The sequence below is a fragment of the Microtus ochrogaster genome, chromosome 10 (assembly GCF_000317375.1).
Source record: "Microtus ochrogaster isolate Prairie Vole_2 chromosome 10, MicOch1.0, whole genome shotgun sequence".
Classification (NCBI taxonomy): domain Eukaryota; kingdom Metazoa; phylum Chordata; class Mammalia; order Rodentia; family Cricetidae; genus Microtus; species Microtus ochrogaster.
Genome location: NC_022016.1, coordinates 82,995,002 through 83,011,496, shown reverse-complemented (window position 1 = coordinate 83,011,496; position 16,495 = coordinate 82,995,002). Strand labels below are relative to the sequence as shown.

The 16,495-nt window shown below is 51.3% G+C and overlaps 1 protein-coding gene across 4 annotated transcripts in view; it reads right to left on the bottom strand.

Annotated features, from left to right (window-relative positions):
* The window catches only part of Spsb1 (splA/ryanodine receptor domain and SOCS box containing 1), a 101,710-nt gene that overhangs the window by 21,210 nt on the left and 64,005 nt on the right, over positions 1-16,495 (bottom strand). Inside the window, exon 1 of one of the 4 annotated variants that reach the window (XM_026781808.1) lies at positions 5,841-6,042. The exons of the other annotated variants lie outside the window; for them this stretch is intronic. The gene's annotated coding sequence lies outside the window, so the exon portion shown is untranslated. Of the gene's footprint in view, positions 1-5,840; positions 6,043-16,495 lie in introns of those variants that run through there. 4 annotated transcript variants of the gene reach the window in all.

The window sequence follows — 16,495 nt, the reverse complement described above, 5'->3', positions numbered from 1 at the left end:
TGTGTGTGTGTGTGTGTGTGTGTGTGTGTGTGTGCCGTCCCTTTGTGTGTGCAGGGTCTCTCTCACTGAACCTGGACCTCACTGACTTGGCTAGGGTAGCCAATGTGCAGGAGTACCCTGTCTTCACCTCCCACGCACTGGGGTTACAGGGAGTCACTATGATCTGAACTCCAGTTCTCATGATAGTGTAGCAAGCACTTTATCCACTGAGCCATCTCTCCCCAACTCCTTTCACTTTCTAGAAAACTCTCGTTCTACCTTGATATGAATGAACTATTTCAAATGTCACATATAAGAAGTCATAAGACATGTATATCTGCCTTCTGGACCATTCTAGAGTGCAGATACAACGATAGTCATTTACAACCAAAGGTCAAACCACACCCAGCACACGGGTTGTTTTTCCTAGTCCTATCTTAGCTCTTGCATTGGTTTAATGTGTTAATGGTTGTATAAACAGCCCTTTGTAGATGCTTATCACGTCTGAGTGATACCTAGGTTCTTTTAAGGATGGTCACATATACAGTTAAGATTTTTTTCTTTAACAGAGTGACCTGGAAGGATTTCCTTTAGTTCACTCTCACCCTCAAAATCTTGGCTCTCAGAACCCCCATTTCACAGCCATCATTTGTAGAAGACATTAAAGACGCCCAACTTGCCTAGAGGTTTCCTGGTCTCTGGACTGCAGGGTGGCAGGCTCAAGATGCTGGAGAGTTTCTGCTGAGCAAGTCTGTCAAACAGACTTCTAATAGACTGCTTCCGACAAACTAGTTAAGGGTCCTAAACGGTAGCAGCCACAGCACCAGTCCACAGGACTGAACAGGAGGCCTCAGAGAGGCAAGTCCCTGATCTCAAGGGCACTGGGAAAAGCAACAACTTTAACTTCTCAGTTCCTATGGCCTCCAGGAACTTCTTACCTGTCCTGGCCTTCCTGTTCCAAGACCATTCATTAGCCTGGAAAGACCTTGACCTCTAGAGGAGAGGCCCCAGCAAGTCCAAAGGTGGTAAACAAATGAATCTGGCGCTTCAGACGAGGTTCTGGGGAGCAAATGTCCATGCACCAGCTTATCCCATGCAGAACGGAGCAAGGAGGGAGATAAATGACCTCTTGCCCAGTGCATGGACAGACTATTCATCACCTGTCAGAAACACTGGTCCCAAGTGCCCATCAACAGATGACGAGGTTGACTAACTGCAGTTCACACATACAATACAATGCTATTCGGCCATGAAAGAACAGTGTCTTGGTGTATGTCACCCTGTGACTAGACCTTGAAAACTTTAGGCTAAGTGAAAGCAGCCAGACACAAACCATCACACAGCCTATAGTTCCATCTTATGGAATGACCAGAGTGGGAGAATCCACATAGACCAAAGCAGATTGTAGAGGCCAGTAAATGTTTGGGGACTAAGTGGGATGCGGGGTGTGTGTGTGTGTATGTGTGTGTACACAAGATACCACTGAATTGTGCTTTCTAAAAAGATTAATAGTGGGTTGGCAAGATGGCATAGCATGTAAAGGCACTTGCCACCAAACCTGATGACCTGAGTTTGGTCATGGGACCCACATGGTGGAGAGAACTGACTCCAAGTTGTCCTCTGATCTCCACTTGTACATACCATAGTGCACACACAGGCACACACATGTACATGTACACACACATTTTTAAAAATACAGGTTAACGTGGGCTGGGGAGAGAGCTCAGTTCCTAAAGTGCTTGCCGCACAAGCATAAAGACCCTCATCCAACCCCAAGCACCATGGACAAAGCCCAGCTCTGCAGACGTGGAACAAGGAAGAGCCCTGGGGATCCAGGGGCCAGCCAGTCTAGGCTGACCAGTTAGTCCCAAGGCCATGGGACAGCCAGTCCAGTCTGATCAGTTGGTCCCAGGGAGAGACCCTGACTCCAAAAGCAAAGCAGCTAACTCCTGATAATACCACAACAGACTGACTTGTGTCTTCCACACATACACACGGGTACTCTGCCACACATGTATGCACACACACAGGTTAATGTTAGGCTATCTGAAGCATACTAAATGAAAGCATGCCACATTGCATGCTCACGATCACAGGAGGAGGGTAGGTCAGAGCTGCAAGGCTGAAGGACACCCAGAACCTACAGGGGACCTGGCTGACCGAGCACTGGCTTGCAGCCAATGCTTCAAACCAGCCACAGCTAATGGACTAATGGTATAAGATGTGGGAGTTAAGAGCCTTCTAGAGCCTGCCTGCTGTGATCCTCTGGCCCTGCACCCACATACTTCTCTCTCTGCAAAAGAAAAGAGCACCGGGCTTGGCTGCCAGCTTTGCATCCTTGAACAGGCACCGGTGAATCAAGCTTCTCTGGCGGAATCCGGAATGTGTACCTGTGTCTCCCGCCTGTGCTCAAACAGAGGACTGGGGAGTGGTGACCAGCACAGCCAAACTACAACAGTGTGGTGATGCTGGCATGGGATGTATCAGGAAATCACTCTGGCTACTCAGCTCCTGCTTGCTCCCCTGCTGCTGATGTCTCAGCCTGGCCAGCAAAACTATGCCACAGAAGTGCCACGCCCACACTCAGACGAACCAGGCTTGTTCCCACACGCAAACTCATTCTAATGGACAAAGTGATGTGTTCTTGGACCATTACCACCGAGAGCCTGAGCACAGCCCAGGCACCTCACACAGGTGCCGTCACTTCCCAGAGGCCCTTTCCAGCTGGGCTGGGCTCACATGAAAGCTGGCTGAGAAACAGGGTCAAGGGAGAAGGTTTAGCCAAGTGCCTGTCAAACCATAGAGGCCATGTGTGCAGTCTAGGGCTGGGCTGTCAAGTTACCAGCTTCTAAGTGGCCTTATTTCCTCACCTCTCTGTGCTCTGCGTCCCCCATGCACCTAAGTGAAGGCAACGATGCTCCAACCTCACCGGCTGCTTAGAGGGTAAAATGTAGATCCCATGGGAAGTTCGGCATGAAATGAGTGTCCAGGGCCAAAGAGATGGCTCAGAGGGTATAGAGGCTGGCTACCAAGCTCAAGGACCTGAGTCCTTGGATTCCTGGGACCCGCATGGTAGGAAATACCTCCCTGTAACTTTTCCTCGGACCTCCAAGCATGCTCTGCAGTGTTGCTGTGTAGCCGTTTCCTCCAGAGATGAAAACATTCCACCCTGCAGGGAAGCTCCTTAAGCAGGAAGGGAAACAACTCAAAACAGCTTCAGGAAGTCCTTGAAACTGATTAGATTCACTAGGCCCCCTGAGAGTCCCTCCCAGAGGGGCAAAGCCAAGCTGCAAGGAAGACTCTGAGAGCAGAGCAGCTGCCTGGCAGGAACAGAAGCCAGCAGAGCTGCCTGGAAGAGCTTTAGACCAACGGAGGGAGGCACCTGGAAAGAAGGCTCTCCAGCCTGCTGAGCTGCCTGCAGGCTGTGCTGTGTGCTCCAGGTTCCCAGCTTTGTGAGCTGTAACCCTATGGGTGGGCTTTGGGGATGCAGCTGGGTCTCTTCTGCTCCTGAAACTGACCCCTCACCTATATTTCTGCCAGTAACCCAATAAAGCTCATTAGTTCACCGAGCTGGAGTCTGGTGGTGTCCACAGTTTGGTCAGTCATGGTTTCCTGTCTGGGGTGATTGTACATTGATATTGCGTCTCCCCAGTAAAAGTTTTGTCACACAATAGGCATGTACATGCCTGTATGCACACACACACACACACACACACACGTAAAAACAGCTAAATAGCTAACATTGGAGATGTATTTGGATTTAGTGGTGTGAGGAAAAAGAAGAGAGGAGGGCTATGTCTCCTGAGATAGGGTTTCAACACAGACATGCAAATTCAAAACCAACTCCTACCCCAAACTCAGCCATCTTGGCAAAGAGCAGCAGACCTAAACTGCTGACTTAGCTCTGTGTTACTTTGGGCCATCTCAGGTTGGGTAACAGCCACAGAGCCCCTGGGGACTTCACCCAGTGTCTGGTGAATTAAATTTTCATCTCTGGAGGAAACTGCTACACAGCAGTGTCACAAAGCATGCGTGGAGGTCCGAGGAAAAGTTACGGGGAGGTATTTCTCTCCTACCATGCGGGTCCCAGGAATCAAACGCAGGTCCTCGGGCTTGGTAGCAAGCCCCTGTAGCCCCTGAGCCATCTCTTTGGCCCGGGATGCTCATTTCAGCTTCCTCTGCTCCCTGACACCTGGAAGTCAAGGACTGAGCACAAGGAAAGTTTCTCAGGAAAGCAGTTTGGATCTGGGGCCTGTCTATTCCAGTTCTCAAATCCCGAGAGCACAAAGGGAATGAATGGGGAGAAGGTGGCCAGAGCGTCATTTAACGGGTCAACCCAGGGTAACAACTGGTGCAGAGAAGGAGAGCACTCACTCGTCCCAGCAACCAGCTCAGCCTTGGGAAGGCCCAGCTCCTGCCGCCCCAGGCATACTCTGCCCTTGCTGGCAGAGAGCTCTGGAAGCAGCAAGGCCCAACTTCAGACAGGTACATCTGCAGTGGAGTTCCCATGACACAAGACAACAGCATGCATGTCACTATGCAGGCACAAGCAGGAAGGCCTGGCACACCCCAGCTGGGCAGCTGCCACCAGACCAATTGTGGGAAGACCCCTCCTCAGGCCCTCCCTGCAGGCCTTCCTGCCAGACTCAGGTTCCCACAGCTGGAGCTGGACCGCAATCCCTGCTCCTACCGAAGGCACTGCCGAGCTCTCCTGCTGTCTGAGTTTCTGTTCCCATATCAAAAACAGTTCTTTTCTGCTGAGGCGACAGGACCTGCCAACAAAACAAGCCGCTGGGACCTGCGTTTTCATAACACAGCGCACTACAATGAATCACTGAGGCTTAATGGTATTGGCAGCTGGGCTGGTGGCAGGGACCCGTGTGAAAGTTGCACAGCCTCCTCCCTGCACTCATCTCTCCTGATTGACAGCACCCTCTCCAGGCCCCCAAACAGAAAACCAGACAGCATAGAGATTCTGCACGTGGACCAGTCTGACTCTTATGGATACAACACAGGCACACTGTCCCTTTAAAAAGGAGGAGGGGACCAGTCACCTGGCACATCCTCAATCTTGTGACACCCAGCAAAGCCCATATGCCAAGAGCTCGATGAAAATGCATAGCCAAGGTCCCGCAGAGGGGACCTGCAACAGACAGACCTCAGGTGACATGAGCTCAGGTGGCTTGGGACTGTTAGTGTGGGCTCTTTGGGAGGGGGAAGCTTGGAGGGCTTCATCTCCCTCCAGGAAGCTGGTCCTGAAACAACTGACCATGTGACAGAGGTGTCAGACAATGATCCCTGTCCTGGGTCAGAGATGCCAGCCCTTTTGTAAGACCCATAGAGGTAGACAGGGTAGAGCACAGACTGTGTTCCTAGACGTTACAGAAGGCAGTGGTCATAGCGATCTGGGAGGACAGTTGTGGTGACGCCACCCTGAGGCTCCTCCCCTATTCACGGTCCAGTCTCCCTCTGCCCACCCTTCAAGCTTCAGCTGTCCGTTCAGGTCCTCCTACTTCAGATATCCTTTAGATTCCTGTGGGCAAGGTAGACCCTGGGACTTCTCAGCACCACAACTGCTAGAAAAGTCTTTGCCCTTAAATGGCCTGCAGTCAGCTGAAGCTCATCTCTCAGGTCTACACTGGCTGCCTCCTCCATAGAGCCTTCTCTGGTTGGCCTCCACGGTTGCCTCACCACCATCTCCTCCAAACTCTGCCTGGGATTACCTCAGGACCCTGGGCCTGCAGAAACCTAGGCATGTGGTCAGTCACAACCCTGTATCTTGGCTGAAGTCCATGAGCCTGTCCAAGACCCGCCCACATGTGGCCAGCCAGCAAGTGGCCTCACAGACTCCCAACACCTACCACAAAATCCAGAGTTCTGGAATGTTCCAGGCAAGTGCCTTGGGAAAAAGCCAGGAGAAAAGTCTTGTGGGTCTTCACCCCAGGGGATGGGGGAGAGAATTAGAGAGCAAAATGGAAGCAGCATCGGGTGGCTGAAACCTGGGGATCCTTCTGAACGTGGCTGCCCCACAGGGCCCCCCGGCCTGGCTTGCCGTGCTGAGCTGCTTGATCACTCCTGGCCAGAGCCAGTTCCACCGTCACCAAGGGGAAACGGCCCTTGGTTACCACTGGCCTAACACAGAAGGCAAAACAAACACCAAGGCCTAGCAGGCCTCCCTCCTTACTGCTGGGAACAATTACAGGGGAATCGGCTCAGCAGTTTAAGGGCCCTCCAAGACTGGAGGCTGCAAGCCAGTGGGAGGCCAGTAGGTAACTCATTCCCTTCCTATGCCTCTGAATATTTCCCAAGACCTGGGGACCCTGTGTCATCCCACTCAGGAAGACAGGGAAACACACAGAACCCCAGTAACTGCAGAGTCACGGCCAACACAGGCCACGGCACAGAGCACTGAGCCAAGTCCACAACACCATTTTCCACCAGTAAGCTTGGCAGGTGCAGAGGTGATGCCCCTATCCATCAGACCTCAAGAAGGGACTCACCAGAAATATCAGCCCAGGCAGGGGCATGCTGAGGACCGACACAGTTCTCGCACAGCCTGCCAGCCATGACCAATCCTCTCACCCCCACCCACCTCCCACCCCTGGCCAAGCAGCTTGCCATCCGATGAGTAAACTCACCACCAGAGGAGCAAAGGCACTTTTCACCAGGCTCTAGCTGAACTTGGCAGGGGAGCGGCCAGGACTGCACCAGGGCTCGGCACTGTCCTCAGAGGTTGGGCAGTAGGGTTTCAGGTGCAGCTAGCACAGTCAGGGCTCTGGTCCCCTAATCTCCTCCTGTCCTAGCACATCCAGAACCTTCCCTTCAGAATCAGCCTCTCCTAGGGCATGCTCTCTCCCATGCAGGGACACCCCACTGCCATAAGTAGACCCTGGAGGGAAGCTCAAGCAGAAAAGGAGCGAAAAAGAGCTGGGTGACACACCTCATCCCTCCTCAGACCCTCTCTCCAAGTCTCCAGGCTCCCTGCAGCAGGGTAGCATGCAGGGAGAAGCATCTGTCCTTCCTCTACCCGATTCCTTACTACGTTCCGGGCACCCATGTGAGTGGGCCATGCTTTCTCTTTCCCACACTTTGACCTGGAAGGCAGAGTAGCCCTATTCACCGCCTAGTGTTGGGGGGTGTAGGGGCTCTAACCTTGGAGAAGGTCCAAATCCTTGTCATATAGGAGCCACCAAACACCTGGAAGATACTCTTAAATATTCCCTCAGTCCATCCTCAGGCTCACTTGGGTCCCCTACTCCGTAGCCTCCTTGGAACTGCATTTTTCTCTGACCAGAACAGTACCTTGCTCTGGGTTCAGGGATTGGCCCAGGGGAGAGACAGCGCACAGGGAACAGGAAACAGAATGAAGGTGGGGGCAGAGAGGTTGGAGGATGCACAGGGTGTCCGCGGCCTCCCAGTGTATGCGGAGCTAGACCCCCATCCTGAGCATAGTAAGGAAATGATCCTCAAAACCGAGGGGGTGGGGCCAGCGGCGGGACTTAAGTCCAAGTCTGGTGGGACTGAGGTCAGGGTCAGTCCCCTCTCAGCTCCATCTCACCCTCTCATCCTCCAGATGGCTTGTGCCCATGACCCACGACCCATGACCCACGACCCATGACCCACGACCCATGACCCACGACCCATGACCCAGGGAGGGCTCGGGGCACAAGCAAGTGAGCCACTGCCTTCACCAGTCAGGCTGGGGGTCTACCTCAGAGAAAGCAGAGGTCGTACCTCACTGAAAGATTGCTTAAGTCTTTGAACTCAACCCTGGTCCTTGTTTGTCTCAGAGCAGGGGGTTCTCGACCTTCCTGTTGCTGCGACCCTTTAGTACAGTTCCTCATGTTGTGGTGATCCCAACCATAAAATTATTTTGTTTCAACTCCGTAACTGTAATTTTGTTATGAATCATAATGTAAATATCTGTGTTTTCCGATGGTCTTAGGCAACTCCTATGCAAGGGTGGTTAGACCCCCCCCAAAGGGGTCACGGCCTATATGCTGAGAACTGCTACTTTAGAAGGACTTGCCCCCTCATCCTGCCCCAGTCACAGACAGGAAGGCCACTGAACTTAAGAGCGGGCGGAGGGGGGGAGGTCAGAGTTTAGATTTTGATACGGTTGTGCTGAAAATTTAAACAGCGCATTCCCAGGACAACCAGCCAGAAGCTACCAGAAACCCCCTGGAGAAGTTGCAAGAATATGAAACCCTGTCTGGAGCCCAGTGGCAAGGACACTGGGCCTCATCACAGCAGGAAGCAGGGACTGGACATCGGGCAGTGAGCCAGGGAGTGGCAGGGAAGACAGCGCCCAGCACAAAGTCCACTAGTACATTCGCTCCCCTGGGCTTCTGGGTGGGAACCAGAAAGCAGAACTCGTGGAGAGCCATGTCCTCTCCCCACAGAGCGGTTAGAGTCACACTCCCTGTTGCAAAGGGCAGGGCAGGGCAGCAGGTCCATAAACATGGCAGCTGGGCTCAGTCTGGCAAGCTAAAGTGAGGGAGGGACCTGCCAGCCAGCCATCGAGCTTACATACTGAGACTGGTACTCTGACCTGTCCCTGAGAAGCCATCACAAACGGCTGATGTGCCACCTTCCTCTCCCTTTCCTTTTCTATTTTCCTTCTTTTTTGCTTTGGGGAAAGGAGGTTAAGAACCAAGAGGGGGCTAGGGAGACACTTAGTTGGTAAAGTGCTTGCCCTCCAAGCAGGAAGACTTGATTTGATGCCCACAGCCCACATTTAAAAGCCGGGCATGGCAGCATGTGTTTGTCATCCCAGCCCTGGGAAGGCAGAGACAGGTGGATCCCTGGGGCTTTTTAGCTGGCCACTTAGCCAGTCAGAGCTCCAGGCCAGTCAGGGAACTTATCTCAATAGAGAAGGTGGGCTGGCAAGATGGCTCGGTGGATAAAGGCACTTGCTGCCAACCCCAACAACACAAATTCAAGTGCTGGATCCCACAGATAGGAGGAGGGAAGTGACTCCTGCAAGCTGAACTCTGACCTCCACACATGCACAGTGGCATGCATGTGTCCATAAACATACACACACAAAATAAATGACCAAAACAAAACAAAAAAACACCACCGAGCATGGTGGTGCTCACCTTCCATCCCAGTGTTTGCAAGGCAGGAGCAGCTACATCAGAGAGGCCTTAAGAAACAAAACAAAAAGCACAAGGTAGCTGACCGCTGAGGAACCACCTGAGTTTGTCCTCTGGCCTCCACACACATGGACACACACACGAGCCAGGAAAGATGAATCAGAAAGTGTCTTTCAGGTGAACAGCCTGAGGGTGAGGATCCTCATCAGCAGCTCAGCCTCATTTTTACCTGCGAAAGTTAAGATGAACTCCCAGCCCCTGCAGGCTGCTGAGGTAACCAGAGGATGGCGAATGCACAGGGGTCCGACAACTCCCAGCACAGAGTAGGTCTTCCAGCGGTGCCACAGGCTCAGGCAGCTCTCTGTGTGGCCAGTTGGGAGCATTAATCTGTGACGTGTGTTTGTGCGTGAGGTGGTAGCTACCACTATTTACCGGGCATCCACGTGGCAAACTACTTGGCAGGATAGGAACAGTACTGTCTTAGAGCACAAAGCTGCCTTACCGCCTGTCAGACCGTGGGCTGGAGAGATGGCTCAGAGATGAAGAGAAAGCACTGCTCTTGCAGAGGACGTGAGTTCGGTTTCTAGCACCCATGTCTGGTGGCTCACGCCAGCTCCAGGGGGGAGGGGGTGGTGTCCTCTCTGACACCCATGGATCCTGCATACATGTGCATACTCATATGCACAAGTTTCTTTTTTTTTCATATGCACAAGTTTAAAAAAATCATTTTTTTAAAGGCTCATTTATTTAGAATGCTTTGCTTTGTATAATGCAGTTGTGGTGGGAAACACTATGGAGGTTCATTAGAAACCTCAAGATAGAATGACCATGGTCTCTAGCAATTCCATGTGGGGCACACATCGCTACTGGCTACAGTTAGTTCTCACCACTGGGGCAAAACACCTGAGGACAGGAACGTAAGGAAGTTTGAGGGTGCCAGCCACTGTGGCAGAGGAGGCGTGGTGGCAGGAGCGTGAGACAGCTGGTCACACTGCGTCTGCAGTCAGGAAGCAGAGAGAGGAATGCCGGTGCTCAGCTCACTTCTCCTTTTTTAAAAAAAAAATTATTTATCATTCTATGTGGGTGGGGGAGGACGAGAGAGGAAGAGGGAGGGAGGGGAAGAGAAATGTTGGGTTAGGTTATGGGTCCATGCATCGCGGCACACATGATGAGGTCGGAGGACAGCTCTGTGGAGTCAGCTCTCTCCTACCTTTGGGCAGGTCCTGGGGACTGAGCTAAGTCTCTCAGGCTTCTGTGTCGAGTACTTCTACCCATGGGGACATCTCCTAGGCCCCTCTTGCTTTCTCTCCTTATTCAGTCTGGGACTCCTGTCGATGGGATAGTGGCACCCACATTCAGGGAAGACTTTCCTTTCTTGGTTAAACCTTCCTGGAAATACCCTCATTCACAGAGCCAGAGGCGTGTCCTCACAGTGAGTCTAACCCAGTCAAGTTTACAATGATGATTAATCAATGCAACTTTACCCTTTGCCCACACAGCGCCCAGGAGCATCACTATTAAGCCATGCTCGTCCATCCCCGGCAATGTCTCAACTTCATCTTATAATGTGAAATGAACTTAGTCTATTCCTAAAAGTCCCCATAGTCTTTAATGGCGCCAACACCATTCAAAAATCCAAAACCTCTTCTAAGACCCAAGGCTGTTTCCCATCTATAAAATCAAAAGGCAGGTTATATATCGTCCACTACAGAGTGCAGAGAACAAACACCCCTGCCCTAAAGGGAGGAAGGAGAGCAGGATGGACGTACCAGACCAAAGCAAGACTCAGACTCAGAAGGGCAAACGCCTATTTCTGCGGCTCCGTGTTTGACATCTGGAGCTCATGAGGTCATCAATCCCTCCTACCGTCCTGCGGCACACTGACTCTCGGACCAGCTCTACTCCATGCCTGCAGCTTTCCTTGGCAGATGTCCTATGATCTTAGCGCTCCAACACACTTGGGGTCTCCTTTGCAACCTAGGCTTCACCTTTTCAGGTCTGCAATGAGCTCCAGGTCTCCTGCAGGGACTCTAAGCCTGCCACGCACTGCCTAGCTTCGACAGCTTTCTGGAACCTCGGTGCAAGTCCCTATGACCACCTTCTCAAATCTTCTGTGACTGCAAAACTAACACCAGCTGGATGACGGTGCCAGGCTCTGCTGTCAGTCCAAGGCGTAGCCTAACCCCCTCGGACCACAAACACAATAGCCTCTGCGTGCCTTCAAGGCCGAGTCTGGGTGCTTGCCTAGGTGGCCGATTCGGAGCAGAAAACCCTTTCTCTGCATTCTCACTTCAGGGTCTCTCCTTTCGAATGTATCTGTGCTGTGACAACATGAGGGCTCGATGTGCAAGGGGTGGCGGCGGCGTCTCGACCTAAGGCCAGTTTCCACGTGTCCCAGCGCAGAACATGTAGTCAGTCGTCGATGGCTGTCATCTCTGTCACAACTAAAGCTGCCTCCTCTCCCCGCCCTCCCTGCACACATCTTTATACTCTCTCACACACCTTTCTGAGCCAATCCACACATTTGCCCCACCTTTCTGTTCCACTTGCTGCTCCCTGCCACCCGCAGACCGGATGAGAGCGGTGAAGTAATAACCACGCCACAGTGTAAAGATGCTAAATTTCTTGAAATTTCTTCTGCCAGATAAACTGGCTCATCATCTTTAGGTCTCACTCAGATTCTCAGGACACAGGTAGAATGCAGACATAACTTTAGTTGCCAGAATAAAAAACGAATGGCTTCAGGCCTACTTCCCAACAGAGTATCTGTTCCTCTCTGAAACCTCCTAATGCAGGTCTCCACTGCCCACATTTCTCTCTGCATTCTTCCAAACCCCCACAAGGACAGTACTGCTAACAGCATGCTGGCCCACGGCTCCAAACTCTTCCGCATTTCCCTGCGAACTAGTTCTCAAGTCCTGTGAACCACCCAGCCGGGTGCATCACAGCAGTGGCCCACTGAATTAGGTGCTCTTCTTGCTGCTGTGCCAGCATGCCCAACAAACCCAGCTTCTAGAAGGATTCATTCCGGCTCACAGATTGGGGTACAGTCCATCGTGGCAGAAAGCACGGTGGCGGGAACGTGAGGTGGCTAGTCACATCACATCTACAGTCAGGAAACTAAAAGAGACAAATGCTCGGGCTCAGCTCACCTCCTTTTACTCAGTTCGGGACCACAGCCCACGGGATGGTGCTACTGCACTCAGGGTGGGTCTCCCTCCTCAGTTAGCTCTTCTGAAGATGCATTCGTGGACATGCTCAGCATGTGTTTCCATGGCAATTCTAAATCCAGTCAAGTTAACAATGAAGATGAACCATCACAGTGTCCAAAAGAACTGAAAGTCGTGCTCATGGCATTGCTACTCATCAGAGCCAAGGGTGGGAGCAACCCATATGTCTACTGATGATGGACACATGGATGGACAACTGCAATCTGTACAGACAGTGAGTTACAATTCAGACTTAGAAGGGCAGGGAATCCTACATCTGCTCAAAGACGAACCTTGAGAATATTTTGGAAAATGAAGTAAGTCACAAAAAGACAAATATAGTATGTTTTCACTTCTACGTGGTCCTCATAGAGGATGAATTCAGAGACTGATCTAGATTGGTGGGTGTTGGGGCTCAGGGTGGGGTGGTGAAGATGGAGAGAGGGCTGCCTGGGACAGACTTTCAATGGGGACCATGAGAAGGTTCTGGAGCTGGCAATGGTGACAGATGCATGATGACATGCACATTACTGCTCCCACTGAACTTAACCCGCACACACACATTTGTTTGTTAGTGTATTGTATGGGGGCTGTCATGCCAAGGCAGGCTTGTGAAGGTCAGCAGACATTGTGGGAATCAGTTCTCCCCTTTCACCGCATGGTTCCGGGTACTGAGCTCAGGCGATCAGGCTTGGGGGGCAAGTGCCTTCGTCCACTGAGCTATCTCACCAGCCTGAGCTTACTCTTTAAAATGGCTAGGGGCTGGAGATGGGGTTCAGGGGTAGAGCACTTGCCTGGGACGCATGTGGCATTGGGTTTGAGCCTGGGATTCAAACAGTAAATTTTAGGTCATCTATCTTTGCCACAATAAACACTTATTTTATTTTATATGAATTTTATATTTTCATATTTTATATGAAACTAAAATAAAGGAAAACTTGTGGCATAGAAATCTAAAAGTAATGGAGAAAGAGCTCTTTAATCCTGGTATTCCTGGGACAGATGCTCAAAACGGCTAAGAAATGAGCCCCTGGCAGTGCCCTGTCTCTTTAAGCTGACCATTGGCCAACACTGTCTGGCCTCCCAAGAGCAGCCGTGCTGAAAAGGACAGGAGGCTAAGCACAGAGGGAAGGGCACCATTCACCTGGTGACCAGTTCCCCGGGGCTCTCTGCACCGTCCTTTCCTTCCAGTCACGGTTCCCAGACTGCATCTGGGTCCACTCTGGGCCACTCTGGGCAGCCCATGTGCAGGTGCAGGTCTCACTAAACAGGCAAGGAGACAGAAGTGGCAGGAGGTAGAAGCCAGTTCAAAAAAAGCAGATTGAGACACTGAAAATCAAGCCTCAAGTAGTGAAAAGCTCACATCTCTCCTGAGCTCAGGGCTCCTTTGTCAGGGAGACACTGGACAGGGCATCAACCAGGACCACATAAGGAAAGCAGCTTGGAGACACCTGGGTGCTGCTGGTGCCCAATACACCCACTTGTTGGAGAGAATTAAACTGAAGCTAAGTGTGGTGGCCATAATCCTAGCACTTGGGGTAGGCTGAGGCAGAATGGACGGGAGTTTGAAGCCAGCTCCCACTATATAGAGAGTTCAAGGCAAGGCAGGGTTACAAGAGACCCTGCTTCATAAAACAAAACAAACAGACAAATCATTGATGTCAAGTCTGAGGCAGAGCGCCCAGGAGGGAGCTGTGAGTGCCAATGTTATTCTGGCTCCCAGTGCCCTCTCCTGCTGCCCACACTTCCTGTGGCCTCTGTTCCCATCCACACTCAGCCTACAGAAGCAGGCTACTCAGGCCCAGTCCAGCCGTCCTTCAAGGTCATGGATTCCTAATCAATACATTGAACGGCCTAAGAAAAGCTTCCGCTATACTTCTCAACCTCATCTGGAACTCTTGCCATGTCCTTGACACAGACGCTGTACTCTCCGTGACGCACCCCAGCAACGCTGCAGGCCTCTGCTGCCCTTCTGTTTTGGTGGCTCCATATCTACCCACAAACAATATCTCTCATAAGGACTCAATCAGACACCCCCTGCCCTCCCAGTCTCTATCTATCTGTCAGTTTCTGTCCTCAACCCCTGACTCACCTTAGTCCTAACACAGAGGATTTCCTCGCTGGGCGTCCCTCACACCACAGGCCAGGGGTCAAGTTCCCTCTGACACTACAGTTCAAATTGGTCCCCTTTGCCCGCCTGAGTCCTCGCTTATGAAATTACTGCAGGGGGTGGCTCTTGCTACACTTGCTTTTGGATCTGCTAACACAGAGACATGATATGGCCAGAGGATGTGGATAGTCCACTCAAAAACAAAAACAAATGGCAAACAGACTCCAGACTTGCTTGAAAAGATATTCAAACTCAAGTTGACAGGTATTGTGGGATATTTATACTGTGTGAAGATATATGGCTGTGATTGGTTTAATAAAGAGCGGAACAGCCAATAACTAGGCAGGAGGTATAGGCAGGACTTCCAGGCAGAGAGAGGAAATAGGGGGAGGAAAATCTAGGGGCCAGAGAGAGATGCAAGGAGACATGGAGAGGAAACGGGATATGCACGATGGGAGAGAGGTAATGCCATATGGCAGAACATAGATTAATGGAAATGAGTTAATTTAAGTTAGAAGAGCTGGTTAGGAACAAGCCTAAGCTGTAAGCTGAGCTTTCATAATTAATAAGAAGTCTCATTATTTGGGAGCTGGCTGATGGGACAGAGAAAGACTTGTTACAGACAGGGGAACCCCAAATTAAAATGAGACATCACTGTGCGCACGCCAGATTTCTCACAGGCAGAGATCCTGCTTCCTCTGGGCAGTACAGGAGCTAGCGCCTCATGGTTTGAACAGGGAACTAAACCAGTCAACACTGTTCGACTCCAGGTACTTGTGCTGTAAGAATGAAGCCCCAGAAGGCAGGGTATCTGGGGATCTACTGGTAACAAAGTGCTGTCCTCAGCAGTGGACCACCATTGCCAGGAGATGGACAATGGTGGTTTACTAGTCAGTCTCTAAGTTGCTGGCCCTTGAATGAGATGGCCAAACTTTCGCCCAAACTTGGGTCTTCCAGGCCCAGACTCAAGTGGGAGGACCAGCTACATCGGCAGAGAAGTGTGGCATCTAGCTGTTTGTCACTCTGCCCATAGACTCCCTTCTCTTGGTCCGGCTTCCCTTGCCCAGAAGAAGCATCTCCCCAAATTTCTTAGGCCACTCACAGCACCCATTCCTTTCATTACCCAGAGCCTCTTTTGCACCAGAATCCACCATGTTTTCCAGTTTTTATACCTATGTGACAAAGTGTCCATTTTTAAACAATTACTCCCAAAACACACACACACAGATGATATAGACTAATACATATACTATGGTCACAATAATGCTACATCCACAGAGTCCAAACATCATGAAACACACACACACATACACACCCCAGAAACTTAAACTGGCACAGTTTATTTATACAGAAATAAAGCTGTATTTTCTTCCCCACCCTCATGGGTCATCCTGTGAGGGCTATTCAGGAGGGCACAGAGGGTCACCCAGCCTGTCTAATGCACTACACATGTGCACAAGGGCCATGCTAGACTCTCAGCTAAGAAACAACAGCAGAGTCCTCTAAACACAAGAAACCACCCCATTACCCAGCCCTGAAACACCAATCCCAAAGCAGAGACCCTCAGATGGGGAAAGGGATGCCTTTAGGACATGGTACCTCCTAGAGAGCTGGCCAGGGCAGCAGGCAGAAAAGGCTTAGAGAATGTTCTAGTTGTCCCCTCCCTCCAACACCCTCTTCCCTCACAGCCAACAATCTCTATAATGCATCCAGGGGGATTTTTAATGTTTTGACTCAAAAGCAATACGTCTTTGAAATAAACCAAAGTAGACTAAACTTTAGGAATGAAGAAAGCCCCTTGGAAAGTCGGGCTTGCTGCGTCTGCTCGGCTACACCAGGGTGCTGTTTATCTCCAGGGGGTGAATGTGCAGGGTGCCTCTGGCCAGCAGCTCTCTCTGGGTAAGTAGATACAGCTGCTGCAGCAGGGCCATGTGGGTATCCCAACTCCTTAAAACTCTTAGATTTTTCCCGCAGCTCCTGTGCCAGATCTCCACAGCCCTCCAAGGAGGCCATTCACAGAGCCATCTAGGCCAAGCTCCTCCTACCTCTGCATCTATTCTGATCATGTCTCTGACCCCCATGCAAAGCACAATGGAGCG